A 20,397-nucleotide genomic window follows, 5' to 3' on the forward strand; every position below is an offset into this window, starting at 1 on the left:
CACATACAACATCCCCATCATTCTATTGCACATTAGCTACTACCAATCAGCTACTAACTACCATTTCTTAAACACAGCCTGTAAAATTAGTTAAGAGTTGATTTGTTAGTACTTTATCTCGCTCCACTTTATCTTTCTACAATCTTGATCAATCTGCACTTTATTAATGACAATGTCAGAATCTAACATGTCACACTCACACATACCACTCACGGACTCCATTAGACTCTCTCAGGATTCTGTAAATTCCCATTTTCTTCTTCAGCCTCAGTATTCTTTTCAGGTACTGATGTAGCTGAATCAGAGGTAGCACATCTACTCAGATGGCAAAATGTATCAAGCCTTTGAGAGAGATAAAGTGAAGTACATAACCAAGGTATCCAATCAGATTCTGTTATTTCAAATGCTGTGTTAGATAAATGACAGATGCTGGATGGGTGCTTTGGGCAATTACTCCATTTTATCTCTATCCAAGGCTTGATGCATTCCCCCAGAGTGAGAAGGTAGTACATTACTCTGTAGGGCACTCATTTTGCATTGGGCATTCTAGAATGTTTAAGTGGAGTAGAAGGACTACTGCTAGCAAAACAGACCATGGTCTGAATCGTTACTTGATTCTATGGGTGCTGTATGGAATATTAGCTATTTTCTTTTCTTTAATTAAAGAGATCACCACATTAATCAGCATTTTTTTTTTCATTTTTACGTAAAGAGATTATGGGGTGATTCAGATTTGATCACTGGGCAGCGTTTTTTGCTGTCCTGCGATCAGATAGTCGCTGCCTACAGGGGGAGTGTATTTTCACTGTGCAAGTGTGTGTTCTATGGGGCTAATTTAGACCTAATCGCTGTTGTGTGTTTTTGCACAGTGGGCGATCAGGTCTGAACTGCACATGCGCAGATGCAGCAGTGCACCGATGCATGCCAAAGATGCGATCGGAATCTGTGCCAAGCGATCGCCTCTGCCTGATTGACAGACAGAGGCATTCGCTGGGCAGGAGGGGGTGGGCTGGCAGCATTGAGCCCCCATTTTGGGGGCATGGTCCGGGCAACGCAGGTGTGCCTGGACTGTGCGGGGGCAGCCCGGGGCAGCTGTGTGATGTCACATGCAGCCACTGCGACCCGGAGAGCGAAGGGTAGCTCCCTGCCAGTGTGCAGGAGCTGTGCTGGTAGGGTGCTACTCTTCAGGTACAAAAGCATCGCCGCCGTGCGGTGGGGGGAGGACCAGATATGCGGGATGGACTAGTTCTGTGCTGGGTGTCCCCCTGCATGTCAGGGTGGCTGATTGTAGCAGTGCCAAATTTTGCATGGCTATGATCAGGTCTGAATTAGCCCCTATGTCAGTAGCAGATCTTGCCACGGGCAAGCAGGGCTTTTGCCCGGGGCGCCACCTTCCGTAGGGTGCCGCACCATGGCAAGATCTGCCACTGTGCCCCTAGCAGTGCCCGGGTGCCCCCCGCTGGTCCCCCACTGTGAAGGGAACCAGACGCTACACGTCTAGTTTCCCTTCGTGGAGAGGACCTTTGCTGTGCGGTGCGCGATGACATCATCGCGCACCGCACAGCACTGTGGCACAGACACTAGGGGTCATAATTGACCTCTAGTGTCTCTGCATCCGAGGAGAGGAGCGGCGCCGGCGGAGGTCTGGAATCAGGAGCGGGGATGTAAGTATACTTTTTTCTTTTCTTTCAGTGGCGCTGCAAATGGAGGCGTAACTGACCATGCCTCCATATTAAGCCACGCCCCTAACATTTTGCCCGGGGTGCCACAAGGGCAAGAACTGGCCCTGCCCTATGTGTTAACAGAGCTGCTAAAAATCATTTGTGCAGTCTCTGCGCAGCTAAGGACTTACTCTTCCAGTGCAATTGAATCCTGCTGATTGGGGCCGGAGCTCACGTCAGACACCCTCCCTCAAAACGTTTGAACTGTTGTCATTACAGAGTACTTTACCAGCGCAGTCAGGATCACCTCTGAGCTATCTTTGAATCATGTAGGCACACACCGGAAAGCTCTTTGTGGTATAACTGGTTTATATATTGAAACTGGAATGGATCATAATACAAACTGATAGTAAAAAAAAACAGTATATCTGTGCATGAGCTGCCATCATGCATGCTCCATCTCTCTCCTTCATGCAACCTTCAGAATACAGGAACAAACAAGTGTAAGACATATATCACAGACTGTGAAACACATAACATATATACGACAGCTCCACCTGCTGTCCCTCCTGTGTAACACATCAAGTCTGAATCTATTGAATGCTGTTTCTCAACACCCCTTCTCAATAGGTGAGACTTGATCCACGAGATCCATCTTTCTAGATAGTCTGTGATGTCTTTCTCCTGCCAATGGCCTGGTGAGAATGTCTACAGTCATTTCTTCTGTTGGGCAGAATTCCAAGTTGAGAAGACCTTGTTCCTGTAGATTCTTCAAGAAGTGGTACTTCACATCAATGTGCTTGGTCCTTGGTTTTACACATTCTGTTAGTGCTAATGTGAAACTTCCTTGATTATCTTCAAAGATTTCTATAGGTTCTGCTTGTTGCTGTCCCAAATCAGCTAACAATTGTCTCAGCCATATTAGCTCTTGACTTGCTTGAGCTGCCGCAATATATTCTGCTTCTGTGGAAAAAAGTGTTACGCATGATTGCTTTCTACTTGTCCAACCGATTAATCCTCCACCAAGTAGAAATAGGTAACCACTTGTGGACTTTCTGTCTTTAGAGTCTCCAGCTCAATCTGCATCTACATATCCAATCAGATTACACTTTCTGCTTGCTGGAAGTCTAAGTCCTAAACTGATAATTCCCTTTAAGTAACGTATAACCCTTTTCACGGAATTCCAGTCCATCTGACTTGGCTTGGAGACCTTTCTGCTTAGAACTGTTACTGCTGTGGTAATGTCGGGTCTGGTAATAGTGGCAACATACAACAATTTTCCTATTGCCTTTCTGTACTGGTGATTGTCTGGTAATGGTGTACCTTCAGTGTACATTTCCTTTATGTAGTTGATCTCCATGGGAGTACTTGCCGGTTTTGCATCATGCATTCCAAACTCCTCAATGGCTTCCTATATCTTTTGTTTCTGGTTTAAGGTAAAGTCGCCATTTTCTTCTCTCGCTATTTGAATACCTAAATAGTGTGTTGTATTTCCTAGGTCTTTTGTTTCAAATTATTTGTTTTGAATCTTCAGTAATTCCACTTTATCCCCTTCTTGCTCGAAACATACTACAAGATCGTCCACATAGATTAACAGGTAGATCCACCTGTCAGCTATTTCCCTGACATATAAGCAGGGATCTGCTTTGCTTCTCACAAAGTCTCCCTGTATGAGTACTTCATTTAATTTTGTGTTCCAGGCTCTTGCTGCCTGCTTCAGACCATATATACTCTTCTGGAGCTTGCATATTTGGTCTGGTCTTTCAGGGTCTTTGAAACCTGGTGGCTGTTCCATGTAAATATCCTCCTTTAGCTCACCATGTAAGAACGCTGTCTTTACATCGAAGTGTCTCACTTGCATATCCTTTGTGACTGCTACTGTAAGTAATGTCCTTATGGTTGTGTGCTTTACTACTGGAGCAAATGTCTCATCATAGTCTTCTCCATATTTTTGCGAATTTCCTTTGGCTACTAATCTGGCCTTGTATCGCTCCACTTTTCCATATGTGTTGTATTTGACTTTGAATGTCCATTTGCTGCCTATGGTTTTTCTTCCTGCTGGCAGTTCTGTTAGTGTCCATGTTTGATTGTCGCACATGGATTTCATTTCTTCTTTTACTGCTTCTATCCATTTTTCAGCTTCCCTTTCTGGTAAGTCAGATACTTCTTCCCATGATGCGGGTTCACATATACTGATGGTGCCAGCTTTATATGAGAGACACACTGGTGCTTTGCCTTTGTTCTCTCTGGTCGAGTGCCTTCATCTGTGGTGCGCTCTTGCATACCTTTGGTATCTGGTTCGAGACTAATTTCAACCTCTTGGTCAGCATCTGTTGTGATGGTGTCACTAGAGTCAGCGTTGTCTTCTTTATTCAGATCTGCTGGAATCATCACTTCATTTCTTAGTTCCTCCACGAAGGTCACACTATTGCTTTTGGTTATCGTATCTGTCTTTGGGTTCAGAATTCTGTATCCTTTGGAGTATTCACTATATCCAACAAAGAGTCCTTCCACTGTGCGGATCTGCAGTTTACTGCATCTTTCTGCTGGAATATACACAAATGCTTTACATCCAAAGACTCTTATGTGTTTCACATTAGGTTTTCTGCCATGCCATAATTCATATGGGGTTTTCTCCATTGTTCTTGAGAATAATCTTTGGAAATACAGAAGGATAGATAATTCACAGTGCGCTTAGAGAAAGGCAGCTAGTTAGTGTACTAATCACACAGAGGTAACTCTCATATGTACCTCCACCCAGAGAAAATCTCAAGCAAAATGCAGAATGATGTGATAATACATACAAGCGCCCAGTAAAGGGACTTAATGGTGGTTCAGAGTCCTTCCACAGTCAATTTTCAATGTTAATATAACAAAGAAAAAAAGTGCATATAGTGATGTACCATTAAAACATTTAATATACAATCACATAGAATATGACAATCATTAAAACATAAAGTGCATGAAATCCAAAGTGCAGAGTGTCCAAAGTGCGTAATTACCAGCAGCAGGTAAGTTCAAGCATGAGGTTTTTTGTTCCACGGCAACTGCGGGTGTCACTTCCTCATCTGGCTGTCCTGCAAACTGTCACACTCGGTCTCCTTTGGATGAAAAACCCAACGCGTTTCTACCCTTCCCGGGTCTTTTTCAAGGCTTCCAGCAGAATAAAATAACATATCCCTTTCCTTCCTTTTAAATGAATCCCTACCAATAAGTGTGAGGCGGGCGCAGGTGGCTCCTATACAGCTAATTGCCTACAAGTCCCATGAGCCTTTTCCGCGCCTCGCCGTCACTTCCTCCCACTTGTTTCCATGACGATAATACGACGTGCGCGGACGGCTCCTATGCCTACAAGTCCCATGAGCCTCTCCGCGCTTCGTCGTCACTTCCTCCTTTTGATTTCCGGGAGTCGTTATATCCCCTTCTCCTCCATGTCCATTTATTCCGTTTTACAGATCCAGGGAGCAGTTCCGCAACCCGTGTCCATGGCAACGTTAGCATATATTTCCTCCTTGGTCATCAGGACGATTTTATCAGTTTCAGAGTCCGTAAAGTCCCGTTGTTCAATAAAATCCGATGGACATTTCATAGAAAGGAGTGGATGAAATAAAATAATTACTGACAGAGGCATACAATATTTAAAAATTAAAAACAAGGGTGGTGAAGTGTTGTAGTGCTTAACATGTTACGTGAATGAAAGTGCATACACAGTGCAACATCCACCGATGACGATACCCCAGTAAAATGAAGAAAAAAAGCAACATAGCATAGGATGAAATGGAAGTTTTCATAAAAACCACTTGACCTCAAATTCTAAATTGAGCCCCCCGGGTTGTAATGTGCCCATCTCATAAATTTGTCTCATTTCGGCTTTTGCCAGTTGAGACGACAAATCTCTTTGCCTCCAATGTCCCTTGATCCACTGTAATCCTAAAAATCTTTTTATTGCTGAGGTGGATTTCTGATGATATTTGCAAAAGTGGTCAGACAGGGCATGGGTGACCAAACCATTCCTTATATTTCGCAGGTGTTCACTTATACGGACCTTTAAAGGTCTTGAGGTCCTGCCAATGTAGAATAGCCCACATGTGCATTCTATGGCATACACTACATTCTTTGTGTTGCAGGTAATAAACTCTGCAACCCGAAATTTTTTCTTATTGATAGTGACCTCATTGGTTTTACTATTTCCATCCCCTTTTATTGTGCGACACCCTATACACATGCCGCACCGAAAAAACCCTTTGGATTTAATAGTAGGCATGGATCTCACTGGTGGTAATGCGCCCCTAACCAGGGCATTGCTTAGATTGGGGGCCCTTCTATAAATACATTTTGGTTTGTTTGGGAGTTTGTCCCCCACAATGGGGTCCCTCTTCAGAACACTCCAGTGTTTCCTCAATATTTTTTCTAGATCTCTATACTGGCTGTTGAAAGACGTAATGAAGGCCCATTCGAATGTATTAGATTGTATTTTAGGTTTGGCCTTCTTACATAGTAGATCCGTTCTGTTTATTTTACCAATTCTGGCCGAAGTGTCCTTGATGGTATCTAAATTGTAGCCTGACGCAACAAAGTTGTCCTGCATTTCGGCCACTTGTTTCTCATAGATACTGGTTTCGGTACAGTTCCTGCGTAGGCGGCGTATTTGGCTGCACGGTATAGACCCGAGCCAATCCGGGTGATGGCAACTGTTTTGTTTGAGATAGGCTCTGGAGTCGGTAGGCTTCCTATAATTTTTTGTTTGTAATGTTCCATCCTTGGAGTATACCGTAACATCCCAAAAATGTAATTCCTCCCTACTAATTTCGAAGGAGAACGAGATATTCACTGTGTTCAGATTCAAATACTCACAGAATCCTTTGAGTGAGTCATCGTCCCCTCTCCATATAAAAAACACGTCATCTATGTACCTTGACCAGGACACCAGGTTCGCTCCAAAGGGGTTGTTATTCCAAATATGCAGATCTTCCCACAACCCCATAAAGAGGTTGGCATAACTTGGAGCGAACCTGGTGCCCATGGCCGTGCCCACCTTCTGCAAATAAAAAGTGTCCTTAAAATGGAAATAATTATTATTTAAAATAAAGTCTACCCCCTCCAGAATGAAATTTTGTTTTTCCCCTGGAAGGTCACTTTTTTCTATGGCTTTTGTAATTGCTAACAAACCATCCTGATGGTTTATTATTGTGTACAGCGACCTAACATCCGCTGTCACCATAATACAGTTCTCCTCCCATGGTATGGTGGTTAATAGGTTCAAGAAGTCAGTGGTATCCTTCAAGTGAGATCTGTTACCTAAGACCAGCGGCTGTAGGTGGAAATCTAAGTACTCAGATAAATTGCAGGTCACAGAATTAATGCCAGAGACAATTGGCCTCCCTGGTGGTCTAAGTGGATCTTTGTGAACTTTGGGCAAAATGTATATGATGGGGGTGGTTGGTTCCTCATTCAGAAGGTATTTATATTCCTTGTCCTCCAAAATATTCTGTTCTAAGTACTTGGTTAATAATCCTTGTAGCTTTTCCAGAATTTCCTGCGTGGGGTCTTTTTTTAATTTCGCGTATGTCCCCTGGTCCTCCAACTGTCGCAGCACTTCTTCTTCATACGTTTGTTTATCAAGCACGACAACTCCACCCCCCTTATCCGCAGGTTTGATTATCAAACCTGTGTTTTCTTTAAGGGATTTCAATGCCTGTCTCTCTTTCCATGTCATATTGTGATTTATCTTTCCCTCAGGTAATTCTTTAAGATCCTGATGGACCAAATCATAGAAAGTATCTATAAACTTGCCCTTCATGTGGGCTGGATAAAAAATTGATTTCGGCTTGAATGGGGTGGATGGGGTCTCGATAGTTTGTACTTGGTTATCTTCCTTACTACTGAAAAACCGTTTGAGGGTTAATTTTCTAACAAACCTATTAAGGTCTATAAACGTGGAAAACCTGTTCATGGGGGCAGAAGGGGCAAATTTGAGTCCCTTTTCCAAAACGGAAATTTCATCCTTGGTCAAAACATGGCTACTAAGATTGAAGATTTTGACTGTCCCTTCGGTGTTGTCACTAACCCTATCATTAGTCTCCTCATTAACGTTTGCCACTCTCCTTTTTGATCTCTTAGTTCTTTTCCGGTGTCTTTTCTTTGGTTTGCCACCTCTACATCCCCTTCTCTTTATTTGAATTTGTGGATGGCTCGTCTCACCCCTAAAAAAGGAGACCCCTCATTCCTGTTGTTGTCAAATGGAGATAAACGTGATCGTGTTGGTTTAGTGACTGCATTACGTCTCTCCCAATACGTTCCTGGTAATCTCGGTGGGGTACCGCCCTGTGTCACCCTCTCTCTTGTTTGAACTGATGTTTCCTCCCTTCCTCGTTGATGTCTTTGTCTCGTATCCCTCCTATAATTAACCCTCTGGGGGAGTGGTCTATCATGTGTTTTCACATTGTTCGTCTCCCTTTCTTTTTTATTTCTATTTCCTCCTTGATCCTGGGGTTCTAACTGGTATTGTCTATTAGTACCCATTTTTTTGGAGACAATAGGGTTAGGGCTGTTAGGAGTATCCATAGGTACTCTCTGTTCTAATTTGTATCCTCCAGTTCTATCCCTGTTAAATTTCTTTACCTTTCTTTCCATCAATGTTTTTTCATTTTTCCTCAAGTTAACCTCAATTTTGCTTTCAAATACTTTATATTCTGGTGTATCTACAAAACATGCTGTCAGATTCTTTTGGGAAACAATTGCTTCCTCCAGTTTGCTCAGTTCCTTCCTTCTATCTTCTATAATTAATTTAATGAGCGAAAAGGAGCAAGATTGTAATATTTTATCCCATTCCTGTTTAAATGTGTCACTGGCAGATGAAAAGGAGGCACTCTTTTGTATTATAAGACCTTTTGGTATAATCTGGTCATTTAAATACTTTTCAAGTGTGAGCACCTCCCACCATATGCGGCTTTCCTTTAATAGGATGTGTTCTAATTCCCTCATAACTTCCCCCAAATTGGTATCCACCACAATGGGGGGATCCCCCTCTTCCTTGAAGGCATTGTTAAATACCGCTCTCCGGTTGTCCCTATGTTTAAACATAGCTGCACTGCACGAATATATCTGATAGAGAGTTCGTAATCTTTGGAAATACAGAAGGATAGATAATTCACAGTGCGCTTAGAGAAAGGCAGCTAGTTAGTGTACTAATCACACAGAGGTAACTCTCATATGTACCTCCACCCAGAGAAAATCTCAAGCAAAATGCAGAATGATGTGATAATACATACAAGCGCCCAGTAAAGGGACTTAATGGTGGTTCAGAGTCCTTCCACAGTCAATTTTCAATGTTAATATAACAAAGAAAAAAAGTGCATATAGTGATGTACCATTAAAACATTTAATATACAATCACATAGAATATGACAATCATTAAAACATAAAGTGCATGAAATCCAAAGTGCAGAGTGTCCAAAGTGCGTAATTACCAGCAGCAGGTAAGTTCAAGCATGAGGTTTTTTGTTCCACGGCAACTGCGGGTGTCACTTCCTCATCTGGCTGTCCTGCAAACTGTCACACTCGGTCTCCTTTGGATGAAAAACCCAACGCGTTTCTACCCTTCCCGGGTCTTTTTCAAGGCTTCCAGCAGAATAAAATAACATATCCCTTTCCTTCCTTTTAAATGAATCCCTACCAATAAGTGTGAGGCGGGCGCAGGTGGCTCCTATACAGCTAATTGCCTACAAGTCCCATGAGCCTTTTCCGCGCCTCGCCGTCACTTCCTCCCACTTGTTTCCATGATGATAATACGACGTGCGCGGACGGCTCCTATGCCTACAAGTCCCATGAGCCTCTCCGCGCTTCGTCGTCACTTCCTCCTTTTGATTTCCGGGAGTCGTTATATCCCCTTCTCCTCCATGTCCATTTATTCCGTTTTACAGATCCAGGGAGCAGTTCCGCAACCCGTGTCCATGGCAACGTTAGCATATATTTCCTCCTTGGTCATCAGGACGATTTTATCAGTTTCAGAGTCCGTAAAGTCCCGTTGTTCAATAAAATCCGATGGACATTTCATAGAAAGGAGTGGATGAAATAAAATAATTACTGACAGAGGCATTCAGCCCGATATATTGGGTGAAATCAGAAATTTTTGGGGTGCTTGAAAGCGATCTGATGCATGTTCCCGTGAGCATCGGCTCGGATCCCCCTAGATCAGACATATCATGAGTGCTGCACTCGTTATATGTCGGATACCGCAGTAAATAGATAGGATAGTAAAAGATACTACATATGCAAAAAAAAAAAAAAAAAACTGCATACGATATATCTAATACTATCTTACCAACGGGGAGGCTGCCAGGAGGTTGGACGAAATCTTATATGACATGACGGACTGTCATGTCGTATAAGTGTATGGGGCCCTTTAGTCTCATTTGATAGTTTTCTTAGCAGGAATAATTTGCTGTTTAAACTGGTTCTTTCATGTAGCCTTTGCAGTGTATTCCACATGCCCTTTGCAGTGTCTTGTTGATTTATATGGACTAACTGGTTATCTTCAACTAATAAGCCTATAGTTGCACGTGCCTGTATGTTTTTCTTGTCCCATTCCTGGTTATCAACATTTGGTCTTGGTGTGTTTATAACTTCCCACAAATCATCTTTAGTCAGCAGCATTTCAACTTTCAATTTCCACAGTTGGTAGTTATCATTAGACAGCTTGGTTACTGTCAGTCTAAGATCTGTGCTGCTTGTCATCTCTTTCTGTTTGTCTGCTATTCCCCTTTAGTAATAATACTGGGTTTACTCACAGTTGCTGTACAGATCTCTCAGAGATGTTTCTTGTGCCTTGAACCTTGTAATCTTTACTCCTGGTAACTGGGATCCTCTTGTCTGTGTCTGGGCCCATAACCTGTTGTCATTACAGAGTACTTTACCAGCGCAGTCAGGATCACCTCTGAGCTATCTTTGAATCATGTAGGCACATACCGGAAAGCTCTTTGTGGTATAACTTGTTTATATATTGAAACTGGAATGGATCATAATACAAACTGACAGTCAAGACAGTATATCTGTGCATGAGCTGCCATCATGCATGCTCCATCTCTCTCCTTCATGCAACCTTCAGAATACAGGAACAAATAAGTGTAAGACATATATCACAGACTGTAAAACACATAACCTATATACGACAGCTCCACCTGCTGTCCCTCCTGTGTAACACATCAAGTCTGACTCTATTGAATGCTGTTTCTCAACATGAACATGCTTGCATTTTTTCAGACACTCCTAGTAATCAGTCTCCTTCTGTCAATCACCTTGAGTACTCCTGTGCGAATGGATCCTTTTCACCATCCCATCGCTAACCGGTGCATATGCATGCACAGTTTGGACCTAATCACTCGCTGTGCAAAAACGCACAGCAGCGATCAGATCTGAATTACCCCCTATGTTGTGTTTAGTCTTGTCCAACAATCCTTGGTTTGAGAAACAATGTTTGACAAGATCACATGAACTTTCTGACTAGTAGGGATTGAAAAACTGATACTCTGGTGAAAATATTGGCTATTGTGAATTGACTGTAAATAAAGAACAAAAAACAGGCTCAAATCACAATTTTACATAATTTTGACCATTTTTAATAACATCCATACCAAACCCAAAACACAAGGTTGGTTTTGCCAAAACAATTACCAAAGCACAAAGATGGTTTTATAACAAAGACCAACACAAACACCAAAAAAAGGGGCTCCCTGCATATCTCTAATGCATACAGTGCTAGTAGATTATATTATAACAGGAATATCGGTACCTTGCATGGGTTCAGTCATTTTAATAAGGCAATCATTTTAGATGTTCCTTTTTATCATACAAGAGATGAAACAGCCAAATAAGGGGCACCACTAAGAATTAATATTTTTACTCTTACAACGCAAGAGACCATGGTACCCTATGCTCCAGAGATACTCTTTACTTACCCCACGCAAACTAGTCCCCAAAGAGTTTTTCTCCATAAGTTTTACTGTTGTAAACCTATGTTTAATGTTCAGAAATAGATTTAATACACTATATTTGGTTACAATTATGGTCATACAAAACTGTAACTTTTCATATTCTGTTTGAATATTTTTTGTTATTGATGTCTTTAAATGACAAATACAATGTTATAAAACTGTTACACAGCTGTTGGTTCTCATTTCTAAGTGACAATACTTCATTTCTGTTTATAATAGCATTTGACTTTTTTGATAGCTCTCAATAGATGCTATAGTATAACTTAGCATACATACTCAGTAGAGATGTGCAGGTTCAGTTTTCAGAAACCTGAACCTGTCAGAACTTCACGATTCTAAGTGAATCTGAGCCTGGCTTGGGTTTTCCTGCCAGACATGAACTCCAAAATGAGGCAAAATGTAATCTTCCTGGAATCAAATTTCACATATTTTTTATTTGATATAAGCCACTCCCACTGTGATTCAGGCACTATTTCACACATGATTGCTGGAGACCTCAGTGGACTAGCAACAGTGCAGCTCAAAGGCAGCATTAACCTTACTGGTGCACACTGGTACTCTAGCTGGTACTCTAACTGCCCACAGTGCAGCCCAGAGCTCCTCCTAATACAGGGCAGAATTAACCTTATTATTACACACTGGTACTCTAACTGCCTGCAGTGTAGCCCAGAACATATCCTAATACAGGGCAGCATTAACAATTTAGGGGTGCACACTGGTGCTGCACCTGCCTGCAAATGTTTTTAATGTGTGTCAATTTCCAAAGGTGCCAGTGTGCCACCATTACTATGAGCATAGTGAGTCACAGCAGCTTGCAAAACAAATTAAAAATAAAAATCCCCTCTTATAACTAGAGATGAGCGCCGGAAATTTTTCGGGTTTTGTGTTTTGGTTTTGGGTTCGGTTCCGCGGCCGTGTTTTGGGTTCGACCGCGTTTTGGCAAAACCTCACCGAATTTTTTTTGTCGGATTCGGGTGTGTTTTGGATTCGGGTGTTTTTTTCAAAAAACCCTAAAAAACAGCTTAAATCATAGAATTGGGGGTCATTTTGATCCCAAAGTATTATTAACCTCAAAAACCATAATTTCCACTCATTTTCAGTCTATTCTGAATACCTCACACCTCACAATATTATTTTTAGTCCTAAAATTTGCACCGAGGTCGCTGTGTGAGTAAGATAAGCGACCCTAGTGGCCGACACAAACACCGGGCCCATCTAGGAGTGGCACTGCAGTGTCACGCAGGATGTCCCTTCCAAAAAACCCTCCCCAAACAGCACATGACGCAAAGAAAAAAAGAGGCGCAAAGAGGTAGCTGACTGTGTGAGTAAGATAAGCGACCCTAGTGGCCGACACAAACACCGGGCCCATCTAGGAGTGGCACTGCAGTGTCACGCAGGATGTCCCTTCCAAAAAACCCTCCCCAAACAGCACATGACGCAAAGAAAAAAAGAGGCGCAATGAGGTAGCTGACTGTGTGAGTAAGATAAGCGACCCTAGTGGCCGACACAAACACCGGGCCCATCTAGGAGTGGCACTGCAGTGTCACGCAGGATGTCCCTTCCAAAAAACCCTCCCCAAACAGCACATGACGCAAAGAAAAAAAGAGGCGCAATGAGGTAGCTGACTGTGTGAGTAAGATAAGCGACCCTAGTGGCCGACACAAACACCGGGCCCATCTAGGAGTGGCACTGCAGTGTCACGCAGGATGTCCCTTCCAAAAAACCCTCCCCAAACAGCACATGACGCAAAGAAAAAAAGAGGCGCAATGAGGTAGCTGACTGTGTGAGTAAGATAAGCGACCCTAGTGGCCGACACAAACACCGGGCCCATCTAGGAGTGGCACTGCAGTGTCACGCAGGATGGCCCTTCCAAAAAACCCTCCCCAAACAGCACATGACGCAAAGGAAAAAAGAGGCGCAATGAGGTAGCTGACTGTGTGAGTAAGATAAGCGACCCTAGTGGCCGACACAAACACCGGGCCCATCTAGGAGTGGCACTGCAGTGTCACGCAGGATGTCCCTTCCAAAAAACCCTCCCCAAACAGCACATGACGCAAAGAAAAAAAGAGGCGCAATGAGGTAGCTGACTGTGTGAGTAAGATAAGCGACCCTAGTGGCCGACACAAACACCGGGCCCATCTAGGAGTGGCACTGCAGTGTCACGCAGGATGTCCCTTCCAAAAAACCCTCCCCAAACAGCACATGACGCAAAGAAAAAAAGAGGCGCAATGAGGTAGCTGACTGTGTGAGTAAGATAAGCGACCCTAGTGGCCGACACAAACACCGGGCCCATCTAGGAGTGGCACTGCAGTGTCACGCAGGATGTCCCTTCCAAAAAACCCTCCCCAAACAGCACATGACGCAAAGAAAAAAAGAGGCGCAATGAGGTAGCTGACTGTGTGAGTAAGATAAGCGACCCTAGTGGCCGACACAAACACCGGGCCCATCTAGGAGTGGCACTGCAGTGTCACGCAGGATGGCCCTTCCAAAAAACCCTCCCCAAACAGCACATGACGCAAAGAAAAATAAAAGAAAAAAGAGGTGCAAGATGGAATTGTCCTTGGGCCCTCCCACCCACCCTTATGTTGTATAAACAAAACAGGACATGCACACTTTAACCAACCCATCATTTCAGTGACAGGGTCTGCCACACGACTGTGACTGATATGACGGGTTGGTTTGGACCCCCCCCCAAAAAAGAAGCAATTAATCTCTCCGTGCACAAACTGGCTCTACAGAGGCAAGATGTCCACCTCATCATCATCCTCCGATATATCACCGTGTACATCCCCCTCCTCACAGATTATCAATTCGTCCCCACTGGAATCCACCATCTCAGCTCCCTGTGTACTTTGTGGAGGCAATTGCTGCTTGTCAATGTCTCCGCGGAGGAATTGATTATAATTCATTTTAATGAACATCATCTTCTCCACATTTTCTGGATGTAACCTCGTACGCCGATTGCTGACAAGGTGAGCGGCGGCACTAAACACTCTTTCGGAGTACACACTTGTGGGAGGGCAACTTAGGTAGAATAAAGCCAGTTTGTGCAAGGGCCTCCAAATTGCCTCTTTTTCCTGCCAGTATAAGTACGGACTGTGTGACGTGCCTACTTGGATGCGGTCACTCATATAATCCTCCACCATTCTTTCAATGGGGAGAGAATCATATGCAGTGCCAGTAGACGACATGTCCGTATCCGTAATCGTTGTCAGGTCCTTCAGTCCGGACCAGATGTCAGCATCAGCAGTCGCTCCAGACTGCCCTGCATCACCGCCAGCGGGTGGGCTCGGAATTCTGAGCCTTTTCCTCGCACCCCCAGTTGCGGGAGAATGTGAAGGAGGAGATGTTGACAGGTCGCGTTCCGCTTGACTTGACAATTTTCTCTCCAGCAGGTCTTTCAACCCCAGCAGACTTGTGTCTGCCGGAAAGAGAGATCCAAGGTAGGCTTTAAATCTAGGATCGAGCACGGTGGCCAAAATGTAGTGCTCTGATTTCAACAGATTGACCACCCGTGAATCCTTGTTAAGCGAATTAAGGGCTCCATCCACAAGTCCCACATGCCTAGCGGAATCGCTCCGTGTTAGCTCCTCCTTCAATGTCTCCAGCTTCTTCTGCAAAAGCCTGATGAGGGGAATGACCTGACTCAGGCTGGCAGTGTCTGAACTGACTTCACGTGTGGCAAGTTCAAAGGGCATCAGAACCTTGCACAACGTTGAAATCATTCTCCACTGCGCTTGAGACAGGTGCATTCCACCTCCTATATCGTGCTCAATTGTATAGGCTTGAATGGCCTTTTGCTGCTCCTCCAACCTCTGAAGCATATAGAGGGTTGAATTCCACCTCGTTACCACTTCTTGCTTCAGATGATGGCAGGGCAGGTTCAGTAGTTTTTGGTGGTGCTCCAGTCTTCTGTACGTGGTGCCTGTACGCCGAAAGTGTCCCGCAATTCTTCTGGCCACCGACAGCATCTCTTGCACGCCCCTGTCGTTTTTTTAAAAATTCTGCACCACCAAATTCAAGGTATGTGCAAAACATGGGACGTGCTGGAATTTGCCCATATTTAATGCACACACAATATTGCTGGCGTTGTCCGATGCCACAAATCCACAGGAGAGTCCAATTGGGGTAAGCCATTCCGCGATGATCTTCCTCAGTTGCCGTAAGAGGTTTTCAGCTGTGTGCGTATTCTGGAAACCGGTGATACAAAGCGTAGCCTGCCTAGGAAAGAGTTGGCGTTTGCGAGATGCTGCTACTGGTGCCGCCGCTGCTGTTCTTGCGGCGGGAGTCCATACATCTACCCAGTGGGCTGTCACAGTCATATAGTCCTGACCCTGCCCTGCTCCACTTGTCCACATGTCCGTGGTTAAGTGGACATTGGGTACAACTGCATTTTTTAGGACACTGGTGAGTCTTTTTCTGACGTCCGTGTACATTCTCGGTATCGCCTGCCTAGAGAAGTGGAACCTAGATGGTATTTGGTAACGGGGGCACACTGCCTCAATAAATTGTCTAGTTCCCTGTGAACTAACGGCGGATACCGGACGCACGTCTAACACCAACATAGTTGTCAAGGCCTCAGTTATCCGCTTTGCAGCAGGATGACTGCTGTGATATTTCATATTCCTCGCAAAGGACTGTTGAACAGTCAATTGCTTACTGGAAGTAGTACAAGTGGGCTTACGACTTCCCCTCTGGGATGACCATCGACTCCCAGCAGCAACAACAGCAGCGCCAGCAGCAGTAGGCGTTACACGCAAGGATGCATCAGAGGAATCCCAGGCAGGAGAGGAATCATCAGAATTGCCAGTGACATGGCCTGCAGGACTATTGGCATTCCTGGGGAAGGAGGAAATTGACACTGAGGGAGTTGGTGGGGTGGTTTGCGTGAGCTTGGTTACAAGAGGAAGGGATTTACTGGTCAGTGGACTGCTTCCGCTGTCGGCCAAAGTTTTTGAACTTGTCACTGACTTATTATGAATGCGCTGCAGGTGACGTATAAGGGAGGATGTTCCGAGGTGGTTAACGTCCTTACCCCTACTTATTACAGCTTGACAAAGGGAACACACGGCTTGACAAATGTTGTCCGCATTTCTGGTGAAATACTTCCACACCGAAGAGCTGATTTTTTTGGTATTTTCACCAGGCATGTCAACGGCCATATTCCTCCCACGGACAACAGGTGTCTCCCCGGGTGCCTGACTTAAACAAACCACCTCACCATAAGAATCCTCCTGGTCAATTTCCTCCCCAGCGCCAGCAACACCCATATCCTCCTCATCCTGGTGTACTTCAACACTGACATCTTCAATCTGACTATCAGGAACTGGACTGCGGGTGTTCCTTCCAGCACTTGCAGGGGGCGTGCAAATGGTGGAAGGTGCATGCTCTTCACGTCCAGTGTTGGGAAGGTCAGGCATCGCAACCGACACAATTGGACTCTCCTTGTGGATTTGGGATTTCGAAGAACGCACAGTTCTTTGCTGTGCTTTTTCCAGCTTGAGTCTTTTCATTTTTCTAGCGAGAGGCTGAGTGCTTCCATCCTCATGTGAAGCTGAACCACTAGCCATGAACATAGGCCAGGGCCTCAGCCGTTCCTGCCACTCCGTGTGGTAAATGGCATATTGGCAAGTTTACGCTTCTCCTCCGACAATTTTATTTTAGGTTTTGGAGTCCTTTTTTTACTGATATTTGGTGTTTTGGATTTGACATGCTCTGTACTAAGACATTGGGCATCGGCCTTGGCAGACGACGTTGCTGGCATTTCATCGTCTCGGCCATGACTAGTGGCAGCAGCTTCAGCACGAGGTGGAAGTGCATCTTGATCTTTCCCTAATTTTGGAACCTCAACATTTTTGTTCTCCATATTTTAATAGGCACAACTAAAAGGCACCTCAGGTAAACAATGGAGATGGATGGATACTAGTATACAATTATGGATGGACTGCCGAGTGCCGACACAGAGGTAGCTACAGCCGTGGACTACCGTACTGTACTGTGTCTGCTGCTAATATAGACTGGTTGATAATGAGATGTAGTATGTATGTATAAAGAAGAAAGAAAAAAAAACCACGGGTAGGTGGTATACAATTATGGACGGACTGCCGAGTGCCGACACAGAGGTAGCTACAGCCGTGGACTACCGTACTGTACTGTGTCTGCTGCTAATATAGACTGGATGATAATGAGATGTAGTATGTATAAAGAAGAAAAAAAAAACCACGGGTAGGTGGTATACAATTATGGATGGACTGCCGAGTGCCGACACAGAGGTAGCTACAGCTGTGGACTACCGTACTGTACTGTGTCTGCTGCTAATATAGACTGGTTGATAATGAGATGTAGTATGTATGTATAAAGAAGAAAGAAAAAAAACCACGGGTAGGTGGTATACAATTATGGACGGACTGCCGAGTGCCGACACAGAGGTAGCTACAGCCGTGGACTACCGTACTGTACTGTGTATGCTGCTAATATAGACTGGATGATAATGAGATGTAGTATGTATAAAGAAGAAAAAAAAAACCACGGGTAGGTGGTATACAATTATGGATGGACTGCCGAGTGCCGACACAGAGGTAGCTACAGCCGTGGACTACCGTACTGTACTGTGTCTGCTGCTAATATAGACTGGTTGATAATGAGATGTAGTATGTATGTATAAAGAAGAAAGAAAAAAAAAACACGGGTAGGTGGTATACAATTATGGACGGACTGCCGAGTGCCGACACAGAGGTAGCTACAGCCGTGGACTACAGTACTGTACTGTGTCTGCTCCTAATATAGACTGGATGATAATGAGATGTAGTATGTATAAAGAAGAAAGAAAAAAAAACCACGGGTAGGTGGTATACAATTATGGACGGACTGCCGAGTGCCGACACAGAGGTAGCTACAGCCGTGGACTACCGTACTGTACTGTGTCTGCTGCTAATATAGACTGGTTGATAATGAGATGTAGTATGTATAAAGAAGAAAGAAAAAAAAACCACGGGTAGGTGGTATACAATTATGGATGGACTGCCGAGTGCCGACACAGAGGTAGCTACAGCCGTGGACTACCGTACTGTACTGTGTCTGCTGCTAATATAGACTGGATGATAATGAGATATAGTATGTATAAAGAAGAAAGAAAAAAACCACGGGTAGGTGGTATACAATTATGGATGGACTGCCGAGTGCCGACACAGAGGTAGCTACAGCCGTGGACTACCGTACTGTACTGTGTCTGCTGCTAATATAGACTGGATGATAATGAGATGTAGTATGTATAAAGAAGAAAGAAAAAAAAACCACGGGTAGGTGGTATAAAATTATGGATGGACTGCCGAGTGCCGACACAGAGGTAGCTACAGCCGTGGACTACCGTACTGTACTGTGTCTGCTGCTAATATAGACTGGATGATAATGAGATGTAGTATGTATAAAGAAGAAAAAAAAAACCACGGGTAGGTGGTATACAATTATGGATGGACTGCCGAGTGCCGACACAGAGGTAGCTACAGCCGTGGACTACCGTACTGTACTGTGTCTGCTGCTAATATAGACTGGATGATAATGAGATGTAGTATGTATAAAGAAGAGAGAAAAAAAAACCACGGGTAGGTGGTATACAATTATGGACGGACTGCCGAGTGCCGACACAGAGGTAGCTACAGCCGTGGACTACCGTACTGTACTGTGTCTGCTGCTAATATAGACTGGTTGATAATGAGATGTAGTATGTATAAAGAAGAAAGAAAAAAAAACCACGGGTAGGTGGTATACAATTATGGATGGACTGCCGAGTGCCGACACAGAGGTAGCTACAGCCGTGGACTACCGTACTGTACTGTGTCTGCTGCTAATATAGACTGGATGATAATGAGATGTAGTATGTATAAAGAAGAAAGAAAAAAAAACCACGGGTAGGTGGTATACAATTATGGACGGACTGCCGAGTGCCGACACAGAGGTAGCTACAGCCGTGGACTACCGTACTGTACTGTGTCTGCTGCTAATATAGACTGGTTGATAATGAGATGTAGTATGTATAAAGAAGAAAAAAAAAACACGGGTAAGTGGTATACAATTATGGATGGACTGCCGAGTGCCGACACAGAGGTAGCTACAGCCGTGGACTACCGTACTGTACTGTGTCTGCTGCTAATATAGACTGGTTGATAATGAGATGTAGTATGTATGTATAAAGAAGAAAGAAAAAAAAAACACGGGTAGGTGGTATACAATTATGGACGGACTGCCGAGTGCCGACACAGAGGTAGCTACAGCCGTGGACTACCGTACTGCTGAATGTTCATATAAAGAACATCATACTAAGATTACGCTACATATGGGGCATTTATGATGCAAGTGTAGTATAGAGGTGTTTATCACAGAGTTATTCTGGTTGATAGCAGTAACTGAGTAATAGCTATTTACTCTAAGTATTGTAGTAATATGGAATTAATATACTGTTAAAGTAATATGCAGGCCCATCTCCAGTGAAATATATGTACATTTTAATACTTTGTTTTTAATAGACATAAGCTGCTGATGACTGCGGGTGTACATATGGACATACACAGCACTGGGCGTGTGAGTAGGAGGGCCGTAGTGACGCATCAGTGTCCATGGTAACCGGGGACCCGCACCAGTGAACAGTGTGGCTATGGGAGGTGCTACGTGAGGACGCCGCCGGACGTTCTGTACATCACCATGGTAACGGAATGACGTCACGGATGTGCGCCCCGTACAGCGATCCG

The sequence above is a fragment of the Pseudophryne corroboree genome, chromosome 8, assembly GCF_028390025.1.
Source record: "Pseudophryne corroboree isolate aPseCor3 chromosome 8, aPseCor3.hap2, whole genome shotgun sequence".
NCBI classification, from domain to species: domain Eukaryota; kingdom Metazoa; phylum Chordata; class Amphibia; order Anura; family Myobatrachidae; genus Pseudophryne; species Pseudophryne corroboree.